The sequence below is a fragment of the Corvus hawaiiensis genome, chromosome 3 (assembly GCF_020740725.1).
Source record: "Corvus hawaiiensis isolate bCorHaw1 chromosome 3, bCorHaw1.pri.cur, whole genome shotgun sequence".
Lineage (NCBI taxonomy): Eukaryota > Metazoa > Chordata > Aves > Passeriformes > Corvidae > Corvus > Corvus hawaiiensis.
The window spans coordinates 94,444,872-94,458,359 of record NC_063215.1 but is presented as its reverse complement, the minus strand read 5'-3'; the positions used below and the strand labels follow the sequence as shown (position 1 = coordinate 94,458,359).

General features: G+C 37.6%; 1 long non-coding RNA gene across 1 annotated transcript in view; it reads left to right on the top strand.

The window, feature by feature from the left end:
- LOC125322598 overlaps positions 1–11,187 on the top strand; it is a 57,889-nt gene extending 46,702 nt beyond the window's left edge. Inside the window, exons 9-11 of the long non-coding RNA XR_007202109.1 lie at positions 5,827–6,063; positions 8,852–8,979; positions 9,918–11,187. This is a non-coding gene — a long non-coding RNA (uncharacterized LOC125322598). The remainder of the gene's footprint in view (positions 1–5,826; positions 6,064–8,851; positions 8,980–9,917) is intronic.
- Positions 11,188–13,488: the final 2,301 nt, after the last annotated feature.

Sequence of the window (13,488 nt, the reverse complement as noted above, 5' to 3'; positions counted from 1 at the left end):
GTTCTAATTATTTACATCACTTAAGCAACAATTCTCACTAGTTTTTAGTAGCTTTGAAGGTATCCAAAGTGGGCACTTGGTGGTGGACTTGGCAGTGCTGGGTTAATATTAGATCTTGATGATCTCAGAGGTCTTTTCCAACCTAAATAATTCTATGATTCTCTGATGCAGGAAAATAAATAGTGTGGAACAGGCTCACATTGCCTGCCTGCATGAATTTCAGGGCCTCACAAGTTGTTCCATGCATAGGGGAGCAGATTCCATTTTTATGTGTGCATATTATTATTTCAGAAAATTGTGCTGCATTTTGAAAACTTGAATGTAGGAGAGCTAGGACAGATAGTGCAAAATACTTTCAAACCTGAATTATACTGATTTTTTTCCCTTCTTCTAAAAAAAGTTATTGAATGCTTTCCACTATGAATATATAACATCAGTGGCAACAGACTCTATGTCAAATAAACAGCTTTTTGTGTTTATCAAATACCCTAGCCTTACCTTGAAATTTAACCAGCCACAAGTTAATTTGTTGCATTGTATGCTGAGTTGCCATGAAGGATACCACTTACTTATCACAGGTAATCACACCAGAGTTTATTCATTTTCACAACAGAAAATAAAAATTATTTATCTGATTTCTAACTGTCAATAGTAATATGAGATGTTTAGGCCTTATATATAATGTATTTTTTGAATTTTAATTCTTTTCTAAAAATGAGACCCAAGCTATTAGAACTGAGCAAGAAAGCCGGTGGTTCTACACATCTTTTATTGGTGACTATGAAGAAATGTCATACTACCTGGCAAGAATGGGCTCCTGGAGAAATTCCATGCAAATTTACACAGAACAACAACAAATTTAAGCCTTGGGATTCTCAGAGAGATGGAGCTGCTCTTCCATTTAAATTATTTTACTGGAATGCAGTGTAAATGTTAGTTCTGAAACATCAGAAGAATTCTAAGGAATAAAAAATAAAATCCTGCGGGAGGCTGTGTTTTAGGAGAATAAGCATAATTATCTGTGTAACTGTAGGCAGGCTAATCTGGTACTGCTTCTGAACAAAAAAATTAAAATCTTCTTAGGACATACAATTAGCTATAGATTGGAAAGTAATTGCTGTCAATGAAGATTTTGCTTAAATCTAATTTCATATATTGTGGCCAAAATTAAATGTGATGACAAGCTTCTTACTTAATAAATTAGATTGAGATAATTAGTAGGAGTCATAAGCACTCCATATTGCAAGGATTAAGAATATCTATAAACAGATTATCATTATCACAAGGTTAGAAAAGTATTTCTTAATCAGGAAATCAGTCTGGCTGATTGCTAGTCCAGTGCTATACAATGGACTTGTTTTTTTCCCCAGTTATTTGTAAATAATTATAAAGTCATTGCTAAACAAATTATTTTGATGTTTTGTTCTGGTAGGACCTTTTTGCAGATCAGAGGGGACTGTTTGATAAGGGTATGTTTGGAAAAACAGAAATTTTATCACAGACAGGTGTGAGGTCTGTAGATACAAAGGTCTGTATCTACACAGAAGAAGGCCCTTCATAGAAGATTTCTGCACGCTAGAAATGGGTGATCCTGAAAGTCTCAGAGCTCCTGATAGTCACCTAAGTGAACATGAGCTTTTAGGCTGCTTTAAGAGCATGATTTCAGTATTGTGTGAGCAGGTGGGAGAATATCATGTAGTATGAGAGAGCTGATTATTACAGATAGGCCTGGTGAGCTCTTTATTAGAAAAGCAGGTTAATTTCTGGTATCTTAGCAAAGAGGATCACAAACCAAGGAAATATGGGGAAAGAAATCCCAGGGATGCTCTAAGGATCTAGTGATAATAGAGACGTTTAAGACTCTCAAATACACAGTGTATAACTTGCATGTATAACACATATATACCAATGTATCTGGTGCTGTAATTTTATCTATAAATATATTTGTACAAAGGAGTACGTATGTATATGTGCCTGTGTGCTTGGGAGGTTCATGGTAACACACCTTCTCAATCAAAATAGAATCCATGACACTGAAAAGAAGAAATTAGTTCTTCTATCAAGCTGTTGTAATTCTTCCTCATACAATACTCTTATGCTTAAAATGCAGCAGCATCTGGTGTGACTGGTATTGTGCACACAACTGTAGCTCCAGACAAGCTTCGCTGATCACAGTTGCATAATGGACAGTAGGACTTGGCCCTCTAAAATTTAATAGCTCAGTCCTAAAATAATTTCTAAAGGAATTTATATATCTTCTCCTCCTCCACTCTGCCTGTAACCTGAGAGCATCCATGTGGCTAAGAATACAGACTTGTCTTCTCTAAATTGAAGACGTTCTGCTTATACCACTGGAGAAACAAACTAAAAAATAAGGCAACCAGATGTTAAAAAATGTTGAAAGTTCCTTTTTTTGGAAAGGTAGCTATGTTAAATAAACATTAAAACGCTATTTTTTTAAATATAACTATTCATTTTAATGTCACCCCAAGAGTTCATCCAAGGGTCTCTGGGTCACTTGGGAGAAAGTACAGTATATTTTGGCTTCACAGCCTTCAACTTGCTACAAAGGGCTAATTCTTCCAATTAATGAAATAAATGTTGCTGATGTAGATGGATTGACAAATTAATTTAAAGGCTAGCTTGTTGAGGCAGATGGCAAGTCTGATACAGCTAGAATGCTTTAAGAGGCTTCCCCTGGCAGGAAAAGGAGCCCTTGGAAGAGCAAGATGCAGTGATCATTCACCCCCATTCACCTGGTGGTGTTTCTTCTGTCCAAGCAGAGCTGTGACAAAAGTAGACAGTGTGAAGACTTTTTGTCCCAATAAGGCTTTCAACAGGGCTTTCTGTTTAGGGCAAAAGAAACCCATTCAGACAAGATGCTCAGACAAGATGAGGTAGCTATAAGTCTGGTAATCCCTGTTGGGCATATCGCAGTTTGATGGGCTATTTAGTAGAAAAGCAGGTTAATTTATGGTGCCTGCTAGGAAAGGTGATCATAAACTAAGAAGATATGAGCAAACAATTCAAGGGAATGCTCCGAAGTTTATTGATACTTGCTCTATGATCAGATGCTGAACAGCTAAACAGAGCAACGAAGATGAAGGGAGAATTTCGAGGCTACAAGTCTGTTTATGTGGGTAGAATACGCTTGGAAAGAGTATGTTTTCCTTTTAAAAATAGATTCTTCTCTTTGAGACAGCATTCTGAAGCAGCTGCATTTTAATTCAGTTTGCAACAGTTTATGGGAATGGAGGTATTGCAGTGCTATTTCAGGAGTGGATCAGCCCTATGGATTAATGCATTTCCGTGCTTCAGGAACGGTGGAGGTGGGTTACTGCACACCTGAGACCCTCTGTAGGACATATTGATGTCTGGCTGCAGTTTTGGAGCTTTACAGCTTTAGCTAACTAATGTGATAGCCTCTGTGTTTCCAGACAGGAAATAGCACTTGCTGTCAGCTGTGCTGGATGTGGTGATGGAAGGTGTGTTCCTGCCTCCATACCTACAGACATAAAAGGGCTTGCAGAGGCAAGTTTGAGGCTCTCAGCTGGTGCCCATCAGTGTAACATCAGAGGGCTGTAAGGTGATGCAGGATGTTGCACACTGCAGTAATCTGGATCTACCACAACTGGCTGGAAATGCGCTATCTGATGTGCCGTAGTCAGATCTCCCACACCACTGTGCTCAGCCAGGTCTTTGCCAGAGCACAGGGGTGAATACAGCAAATGCAGGGATCCAGGCTGCTGGAGCCAAGCTGCTTTTCTTCCCCATGTGTTTGCTTGTTTGAGCCTGGTCAGCTCTCCATATTCTGTGCTGTGCTAGATACCAAAGATAAACAGCACATCTGGGCAGAGAGCAACCAGCCCTGCAGTGGTATTAACATTCGTGGTCTCCAAGTCCAGCTCAGTGAGAATAATAACTCCAAGTCATGGAATTAAATTGCTTTGCTACTGTATGAGCTTTAATGTTAATTCACTGTGTGAGTGGACATCTGTGCAGAATTAGCTGAACCCCCAAATCCTGACTGGACATTACTCTATGGGGAAGTACTGGACCTCAGTCTATGTAGATAGGTGGATTTTTTTCTTTCTTCCTGTTTATGCAGGGGAGCTTGTGGAAGCTGTTTTATTTTAAGTCACTTAGAGTTCAATATGAGCTGTTAACCTGCAGACCAGTGTAATATTATAGATAACTGGATGTTCCCTGAGCTCCAAAAGGCTGAATCACCTCTTGTTAAAATATCAGTTTTCATTGTTAGCAAAATTTGTTTTTTCTAAAGAAAAGTGTCAGGAATACATGTAAGAAACTTGCTTATCATTTATGTTCTGGTAGTAGCTTAGTTGTAAAAGCAGTTGTATTTGCAGTACATGTGGACAACCTCTTATAAAATATTGTTTAGAGAGCCCAGGAGAGAAATCTATACAACATGCCAATGCAAGAATTTTGTTATCCATTCTCTTGGGAGAAGGGTGGGCAAAGAAAATAATTTGCTGTTTTGAGAGGAATGTATTTACCTTCCAAGAATTACCTATCAGAGATTGGTTTGATTACTATCATTAGCCTACCTGCTACTGCAGATTGTGTGCTTTGTTTCTTAAAGAGCAAACAAAATGTGATGGTATATCTCAAACACATGGGACATGAAGAGTACGGACTTGCATTAAAAAGACTGCTTTTTTGGGCTGCATTTATACATAGATGTTAAGAAAGCAGCCAAAGAGGCATATTCAACAGAGAAACTTTTGTGCTTAGTAGTTTTTCTTTTTCTTTTTTTCTTTTTCTTTTTTTCTTTTTCTTTTTCTTTTTCTTTTTCTTTTTCTTTTTCTTTTTCTTTTTCTTTTTTTCTTTTTCTTTTTCTTTTTCTTTTTCTTTTTCTTTTTCTTTCTCTTTCTCTTTCTCTTTCCCTTTCCCTTTCTCTTTCTTTCTCTTTCTCTTTCTCTCTTTTTCTTTTTCTTTCTTTTTCTTTTTCTTTTTCTTTTTCTTTTTCTTTTTCTTTTTCTTTTTCTTTTTCTTTTTCTTTTTCTTTTTCTTTTTCTTTTTCTTTTTCTTTTTCTTTTTCTTTTTCTTTTCCTTTTCCTTTTCCTTTTTCTTTTTTCTTTTGCTTTCTCTTTCTCTTTTTCTTTTTTTTCTTTTTCTTTTTATTTTTTTCTTTCCCTTTCCCTTTCTCTTCTTTTTCTTTTTCTCTTTCTCTTTCTTTTTCTTTTTTTTTCTTTTTCTTTTTCTTTTTCTTTTTCTTTTTCTTTTTCTTTTTCTTTTTCTTTTTCTTTTTCTTTTTCTTTTTCTTTTTCTTTTTCTTTTTCTTTTTCTTTTTCTTTTTCTTTTTCTTTTTCTTTTTCTCTCTTTTTCCTTTTCCTTTTCCTTTTCTTTTTTTTTCTTTTTCTTTTTCTTTTTCTTTTTCTTTTTCTTTTTCTTTTTCTTTTTCTTTTTCTTTTTCTTTTTCTTTTTCTTTTTCTTTTTCTTTTTCTTTTTCTTTTTCTTTTTCTTTTTCTTTTTCTTTTTCTCTCTTTTTCCTTTTCCTTTTCCTTTTCTTTTTCTTTTTCTTTTTCTTTCTTTTTCTTTTTCTTTTTCTTTTTCTTTTTCTTTTTCTTTTTCTTTTTCTTTTTCTTTTTCTTTTTCTTTTTCTTTTCCTTTTTCTTTTTCTTTTTCTTTTTCTTTTTCTTTTTCTTTTTCTTTTTCTTTTTTTCCCTAGTGCTGTGGTTTCTATCTGACCTACATAATAAAGAAGGAGAGTCAGTAAAATGTCAGCACTTGCTGCATTGCTGTATCAATGAACAATCTTTAGCAAATCAGAGGCTTATGGTTACCTTTCATTTCTTGGTTCAGGCAGCAGAGGTGAGGACTAATATATGGAAGAACACTTCCCTGGTCAGAGCAGCACCCCTGGCTGTAGCTGTCTTGTGTGTCTTCCCTCAGCTTCACCAGAGACCTCTGAGATACCTGTCCAGCTGACAAAAAGGTGAATGTAAAGTTCAACGTGCAAAGATGGGATTTATTTCTGAACTTTGAAGTGCCAACTTGTTTTGCTGTGATTAACAAGGAAAGAAACTTCTGATGTGCATGGTAAGAGAATATGGCTGAGAGAGTGAAGGGATGGCACTTTAGCTGCACTCTACTAATGTTTGAAGCCTTCCTTTGTCCTGTAATAAAAGAAAATAACTGTGTTTAGATCTCACTGAAAGCAGCCAGAAAACCCTTGTTACTACATCATATTAACTTTGATCTGGTGTACTCAATTATGTTGCTTTTTGTTTATTACAAGCTCTCAATTTTCCTTCTTTGCTCTAAAAACTATACTCAGAATATTGAATCACTTTTCTCCATATCAGTGAATCTGCTTATTGACATCCTGTTAGAGGCCTGTGCAAATAGTCTTCCAAAAGGAATAAATGAAAGACACCGGTGAAAAGCAAAGTTTGACCAGAGGGCAAAGTTCTGTCAAAAACACTTTATCTTTCTTTGTTACTGAGACATGACCAGGTGTTTGTTTATAATGAAATGCCTGCATTGGGATTTTTCAAAGCCCAGATGAGGAAAACTGTATCTAATTGCTTCTAGGAATGCAGTCATGTCCTAGCTGCAGCCTGGGTCGATGTGTCCTAAAATACTGTATCTGGAGATTCTGGAAGTGGAATAGAAATGTCTATGTTTTTTGCTGAAAAGAGATAGGGCTGTCAGTTTAGGCACACACTAAACATCTGCTCTGCCTGAGCCCTGTGGTTTAACTAGATTAAAGTGGCACATTAAAATGATCATCAGTCAATCAGAACACTTCCTCACTCTGAGGAACACAACATTACGCTCCGTGCTGCAGTTTCCAGGGAAGCCAATGTGTTGTGCTAGGAGAAAAAAATCAAACAGTGAAATGTTTCATGACTGTGGTTTGTTCAACCTGTGTGACATTACAGACTAATGTTTAACCTAGGATCAAAAAACTTGGAATTTGTTCTCCTAAATGATTTTAAATCTAGCTAATTATTTTGATTATTAATTTTGATTATTTTAATCTTGGCTGTTGCCTCTAGTTAGCAAAATGAAATGTAATTCATGTTCTAGCTTTGGGAGAGTTTCCAATCAATAAAGCTGTATCACAGACCACAAATTTGTGTTGTTTCAGTGGCACAGAGATCATTTTCCTTTTATTGAAACCCCTGGATAACTATTTAAGACTACCAGACTACAGGTCTGGTAGTCTTAAAAATAAATTACAGAAGTAGGAATTGCCAGGAAAGATCTGTTTTATTAATAAAAAGAAAGGCAATACTAAAAGAAAAAGCAACCCAGACAAATTAAGATAACTTCCCTTCAGTTGGTTTTTAGCTGTGAGCTAGTTTTCTGTGGCAAAGGAATATTTCTATAAACAATATACAGTTTCTAACAGTTATGTAAATATTGCTCTGAAGTACCTTATGTGATGATTTTCCAGACCTTTTGCTGTATAGATTTTGAATTACTTAGAATTAAATACCTTCTTGCATTTATTAAGGCATGTAACCAATTTGGTTTTGTCTTTTTAGTGAAGCACAGAGGGTAGAAATACGTATTCTCTTTTGCACAGTTCATGTAACAATAAGTCTTTTTCATGTAGGCCAGTCATAAAATGTATTCATCACTGTTGAAGCACAGTGTTAATGGAAAGAGTTCTATACATCAAAGTACAGCAAGTTGGTGTCCCTTTTCAGAAACACCCACTGCATGTTGAGGAAGCATCCGGTGCAATTTGGATGTTTTTTTGTCAATTAATTTAATAGCCAAATGTGAAAAAGAGCTTACTGCAAATATCTCAAACATTTTGCTCATGGAAATTACAGATATGAATTGAGAGACTGGAATCAAGGGACAAATTATGGATTTTTGGAGCCCAAAGCACATTATGTCCTACGGACCCTGAGTGCTTCTCCTGCCCCCCTTCTCATTCCTTCCCTCTTGCACCCCTGGAACTGCAGTGGGAGGAAGGCCTCCCTCTTGGGAAACAGCAGTGATCCTTTTCCTTTGTAGACAGGGAATTTCTTGGAAGGCCAGACAGCTGTGCTTTGAAGGCTTGGCTTAGGCTGGCCTGCTGCACCTTTCTCTGAGTAATATTTGACCATTCCTTTATTGGGGTGATGCTGAAAGAGTCCTTGCAGTGACAACTCTCACTGAGAAGAATGAATGTCCATATTGCAGACTTTAAAAAGACCATTCTACATGGGATAAATGCCATGTTGTCAACCTTAATTAAAAAAAAAAATTGGTGTGCTAGCCTAATTTGAAAAATTAACAAAAGAATTGATAATCCAGTAAGATGATCTCATGATCAGGGATGGTAAGAACAGCATTTAGGTGTCTGCTCATTAACCTCTCCTACCTGTAGCCACTCCAAAAAGTCCCATTTACAGGCAACAATGTCATTCTGTGTGAAGCTCTGAGGAGGAAAGCTCTATTCCTTAAGGGAAGACAATGATTAATGCACTGTAAAGTTACTCCTGAGCTTGCCTTGTGACACCTTCGCTATGCTGTCACACCTTGGTCAGTGTTTTACTGACCCTTGAGAATTTCAGAAAAGCATGCAGCAATTACAGTATGTTATTATCACCTGCATTTCTGATACATAGGCTCTCATAAAATGCCTCTGAAACAATTTCTTGGGTTTTTCCTTTAAGTGTTGCTGCAAATTACATCATTTGTATGTGAACTTCAGTTGGATGGGGTAACGCCTTGTAAAGTACTTTAATATGACAGAAATACTTAAATGAAATTTGGGGTTGGTTTCAGAGATCTTCCCTTTAGGAGACTGCAGTAAATTCAGCTCCCAGACTGACACTCTTTTCTCTGTATAAATTTAGTTTATTAATTCTGTTATAAATTTTAGTTTTTAGGTTAACATTTCTTCATGGTGCAATTCAATTGCTTTAAAAAGAAAAACTACAATAGTGCTATACATCTACAGTGGCTTTTCCCAGCCTTTGGAAAGTACATGGATCTACAATTAAGCATCAGGTATGCTCTAGTCTGTCACATATTTGGGTTTGTTATATCCATTAACAAGCAATAAAATCTCCAGTGTTCAGTTGTTCTCACTATTTATATCTTATTTTCATCCTACACTTTCACTTTTGGCTTTGGTTTTCTTTCACTTTGGCCAGTTTATTTACAACCACTAAATAGAAATGATGCCCCTCCTGCTTCACAGCTCAGCAGACAGGGAATGGTGGATCACCATGTTGGGCCATGCCTATTCAGCCTCTGCTGCTTGTGCCATTTGTTATAACTGAGCTCTGTCCACCATACCTCTAACACCCCTCTGAATGAAGTCTGTCCAGTAAGGCCAGGCTCTTAAACTGGATGTGAATAATACAATTCTCTTTATTCAGCCATTTAAGCCCAACTGATTTTCACATCATCTTTTTTTAACCCAGTATAGTCCAACACTCTCCAGCCTGATGTAATCCTTCAAGTCCTGGGCATGACCTAGGATTTGCAAGTGATTCACTGAAATGTCATTTATTTTCAAGCCCCAAACAGAGCCTTTGTTTTAAAACCACCTAAAACAATAAAAATAAAAAAAGGAGGATGCCAAAACAGAATAGATTCTGTGCACACCATTCAGAAATATGTGTGAGGAATGCATCATTCCTAAATAAATGTCTGCTTCATTTCTTCTTCCCAGGTTCCAGCTAACCCTGGATGGAATGACATACACAACACAGGGATGTCTTATGAGAGCAGGGAACATTTATTCTCAAAAGGCAGGAAAGGGAAAGGACCTCACCCCGTTAGTCACTGTGGTGGTAGAACATTTGGTGGTTACAGGGAACGGTGGCCTTTGCTACAGCCCATTGTGTGATGGGCAAACTCGGTTTGCAATCAGTTAGAAACTGATTTAATGGAATGAAGCAGTTCTTTAACAATATCTCCTTTGCCCTGAGCAATTGCAGGTGGCATCCACATCAATATTGGGAAGAAAAACCTGAGAGAGGAATACTGGTCTGAAAGAGGTCCCAAGGAAGTGTATTCAGAGTTTGCTGGGCAGACCTCAGAAGAAATTTCTGGAGAAAAACCAGGATGCCTGTGTGGATATTTTGGTGAATCTAAATTATTACAAAGAAAAGGCAGAAAATCCCAAGGCAGGTGAAGCCCAAGACTTGTTCATTTGTTTTTTTTGCAATCTTGAGTCCCAGTGATGCCTGACATTTGGAAGGGGGGGTTAGAATCTGGAGAAACTACCATCACCTGGAGAGAGTTTGGAAGTGTTCATGGAGAATGCACAGCAGGTAGGAGGGGGAGTGATGAAAGTGGCACTAAACAAGGGCAGTTCCTCAGGGGACCACTGAACACTAGGCAAGGAGATAAATTAATCTGGAAACAGTTTGCTAACTGTTGGCTGGAGGTATAACCAGGGCAAGGACTGAATACAGAGCCAAGAGCTGCTATTCAGCCAAACTGCATAGCTGCATCAAACATGATGCAGGAGCCTCCTCTGAGTCTGAAGTAGGTACAAAACTTCTAAACAAAGGAGAACACAGGTTGAGAAACACCACTCTGTGTTTAATGTCGCGATGTCTATTTGCAGGGCAGTTTCAGTGTAACACTTTCAGTTTAGGTGTAGACAGTGTGGAGATGGGGTCAACAGACTGGGGCTTTCAGGAAAGGCTGGAGGGAACAACAGGTGAAATGTAAACACATGGGTCTCTTGGCATAAATGAGTAAAAAGTTGATGATGACAAAATTTGTAATTGCATTTGGGGGAAAAAGTATCTTTTACTCGACCAAAACTATGTCAACCACATCAAGAGGGTATCCTCACTGGAAATACAAGGGACTTACCCAACTGTAGCCTTTGAACTCATTTTCAGGTAACAGGAATGTTCTCTGCAGGGTAAGAAGTGGTCTGAGGACTACCTTTGATGGTAGGTGCGTTCCTCATAGACCAAGCAGCCGAATTGCGGTGTCATGGTGACAAATTTGGGTTCCACTGGCCAAGGAAATGGAGGAATTTGGCTCAACTTGCTAGCATGGGGTGAGGTTTTCTGAGGCCCAGCCTTGCTCAGAGGACTGCTCCTGAGAGCTGAGCAGGGCTGCTAGGCTTTTCCATGAGCTTGGTTTCACCTGAAGAACTTCTGCTGGCCCCACAGTGCTCCCACACAGAAACATTGCCTGATACCCACTCTCATGGCCATTGGATGGGAGCTGCAGCCCAATTCATGCAGGAAGGGATGAGGCATGCTGGACCCCAGCAGAGCAGCTGGATTCCCTCCCTCCCTCCCTCCATGCAGGCCGTGCAGCCCAGCTAGCCTCGGTGCTCCTGGGGAGCAACCTCAGCCTTCAGGACTGGGAATTTCCAGGTTACAGTAAGTTCAATTAGAGTTAAGGTTCATCCCAAGCTGTTGGTGAACTGGCAACCACTGTTGATCTGTTTGTGATTATCCTACAGAGATTTTAATTTAGGTTTATTTTTGCTTGTTGATATTTGCTGGCCCAGGGGCAGGGCATTGCGCTGCATGCTCTGTATGCAACATTATGGTTGTTTTTCCAATATGTAAATAGAGGTAAGTTATTTCTCTCAAATACCTAGCTATTAGGGCTTATTTTTAGTGTTATATGCACTTACTACAAATCCCTTGGGTTTTGGAGTCCCTGTTTCTGTTCTCAAACATCAGTCTCAAATTAATTTTAGAGTTGATTAACTGTAAGGAAAATAAATATTGGTTTTGCTGACTAAAGCAATGCCCCTAAACACAGCAGATAGATTACTTTCAATGATGGATTCAAACACCTTCAGAGACTGCTTGGTCTTTCTACTTACCATTATCAATGTTGTAGTTTTGTTATCAAGAATGGCAGTTTCTTCTCACAGAAAATCTTTATTGCAAGGCTGACCTGCCTAACACCTCCCTATTAGTAACAGAAACAAATAAGAGTTGATTGTTCAGCTGCTGTCATTTAAAAAGACTAAATCAACCTGCCACAAAAGAATAATTCCCTCTGGTAACTTTATCCATTTGCCCTTGGTGGTGACACTGTGGATACCACCCTGGTTGAACTATATATTAGTTCCTAGAGAAGCACTTTGAAATATATAGCTCTGCACAATGTTGTAATTGAAAAAAATTGAATAGCCATGCATGGTTCAGTAATCTGAAAAGAATGCAAAAGTTCAGTTCTAATAGCTTTGCACAATTTAGTACCATTTTGCTGTGCCTTCCAAATGTACTCATTCTGCTGCTCTGTGTATATCTGTTATATAACTTGGCAGCACTGTCTATATACAGGCAGCCCTGTTTCTTGAATGTTATGTTTTGACCACATTTTTAAAAGACTTACCTAACCAAATGACCCACTCTGGGTGTCTGCTCTTCCAGCAAGGTGGTGTCTGCTCATCCAAAGTCCTACAAAGGATGCAGTAACCCATCAGATGAGTTAAGAACTTGATTTTAAGCTTATTCATTAAAGCTGTCTTTCTTTTATTATGTCTTGGAATCAAGTCTCTACATTCTCTTTGGATTGGGGAAGATTTAAAAGATGCTGTGAAATATGTAATTTTTAAAATTTAGATTGTGGCATCCACTGAGATTGACTTCTATTTACTTTGCATACAATTCTTCTATGTGTTTCTAGATATTAAAGCCTGTATACTGCCCACCTGTGAAGAGCTGCTGTTCTGAAAGCTAAGGAAGAATGACTGAACAAACAGTCATCAGACTGGAACTTCAGTTTAACTTAAAATTATTTTAAACAATTGACATAATTTTATTGTCACATTTTGCTCTTAGTGCGTTCCTCACATAAATCCTACATATAATATGACTGCATTTAAGACTAACTTTTAAAAAAAGTTTATCTAAAAGAATTGTTAATATTATTGATATCTATAAATACCCCAGAGACTAAATCACCTTGCTTCTTTTCAAGGTAAATAAATTATCATACTGCTAATAGGGATGGTAATAAAAGTTAGTTAAGATGTAATTCAGAATCTGTGTATCTATCTATCTATCTACTTATCTATCTATCTATCTACCTATCTGTATCTCAATGCTTTTCTTCCAACTAACTAGAGGAATGTTTTGGTTGGTGTGTTTTGCATCTGGTTATTTTAAGGTTTCTCTTCTGTTTTTATAACGATATGGATGAAAACAGAGCCATACTGGGATTTAAAGCAGGCAACACCAAAAGGGTCAAATTGCTAAAAAGCTGAGGAAAAACACTTGCAATATTTTTCAAGGTCTGCATAGATGTGTACATGCAAAAGGCTTGAATATAAATACAATCACACATTTAATGTGTGACAAAATGTGTGCTAGTAAATATTACAGTGCTTTTGGGAGACTGATTGGAAACACAATCCCACATGAGGGAAGTGTATGGGAATAACTATATTGTCAGACTATCAGGATGAGAATGGTTCAATGGAATGGAATGAACAGCAGAGAGAAGCAATTTTCTATCAAAAAGTAAATTTAAAATAAAATTAGTCTTCTCCATTCTTGGCGGGAGAATGAAAGACAG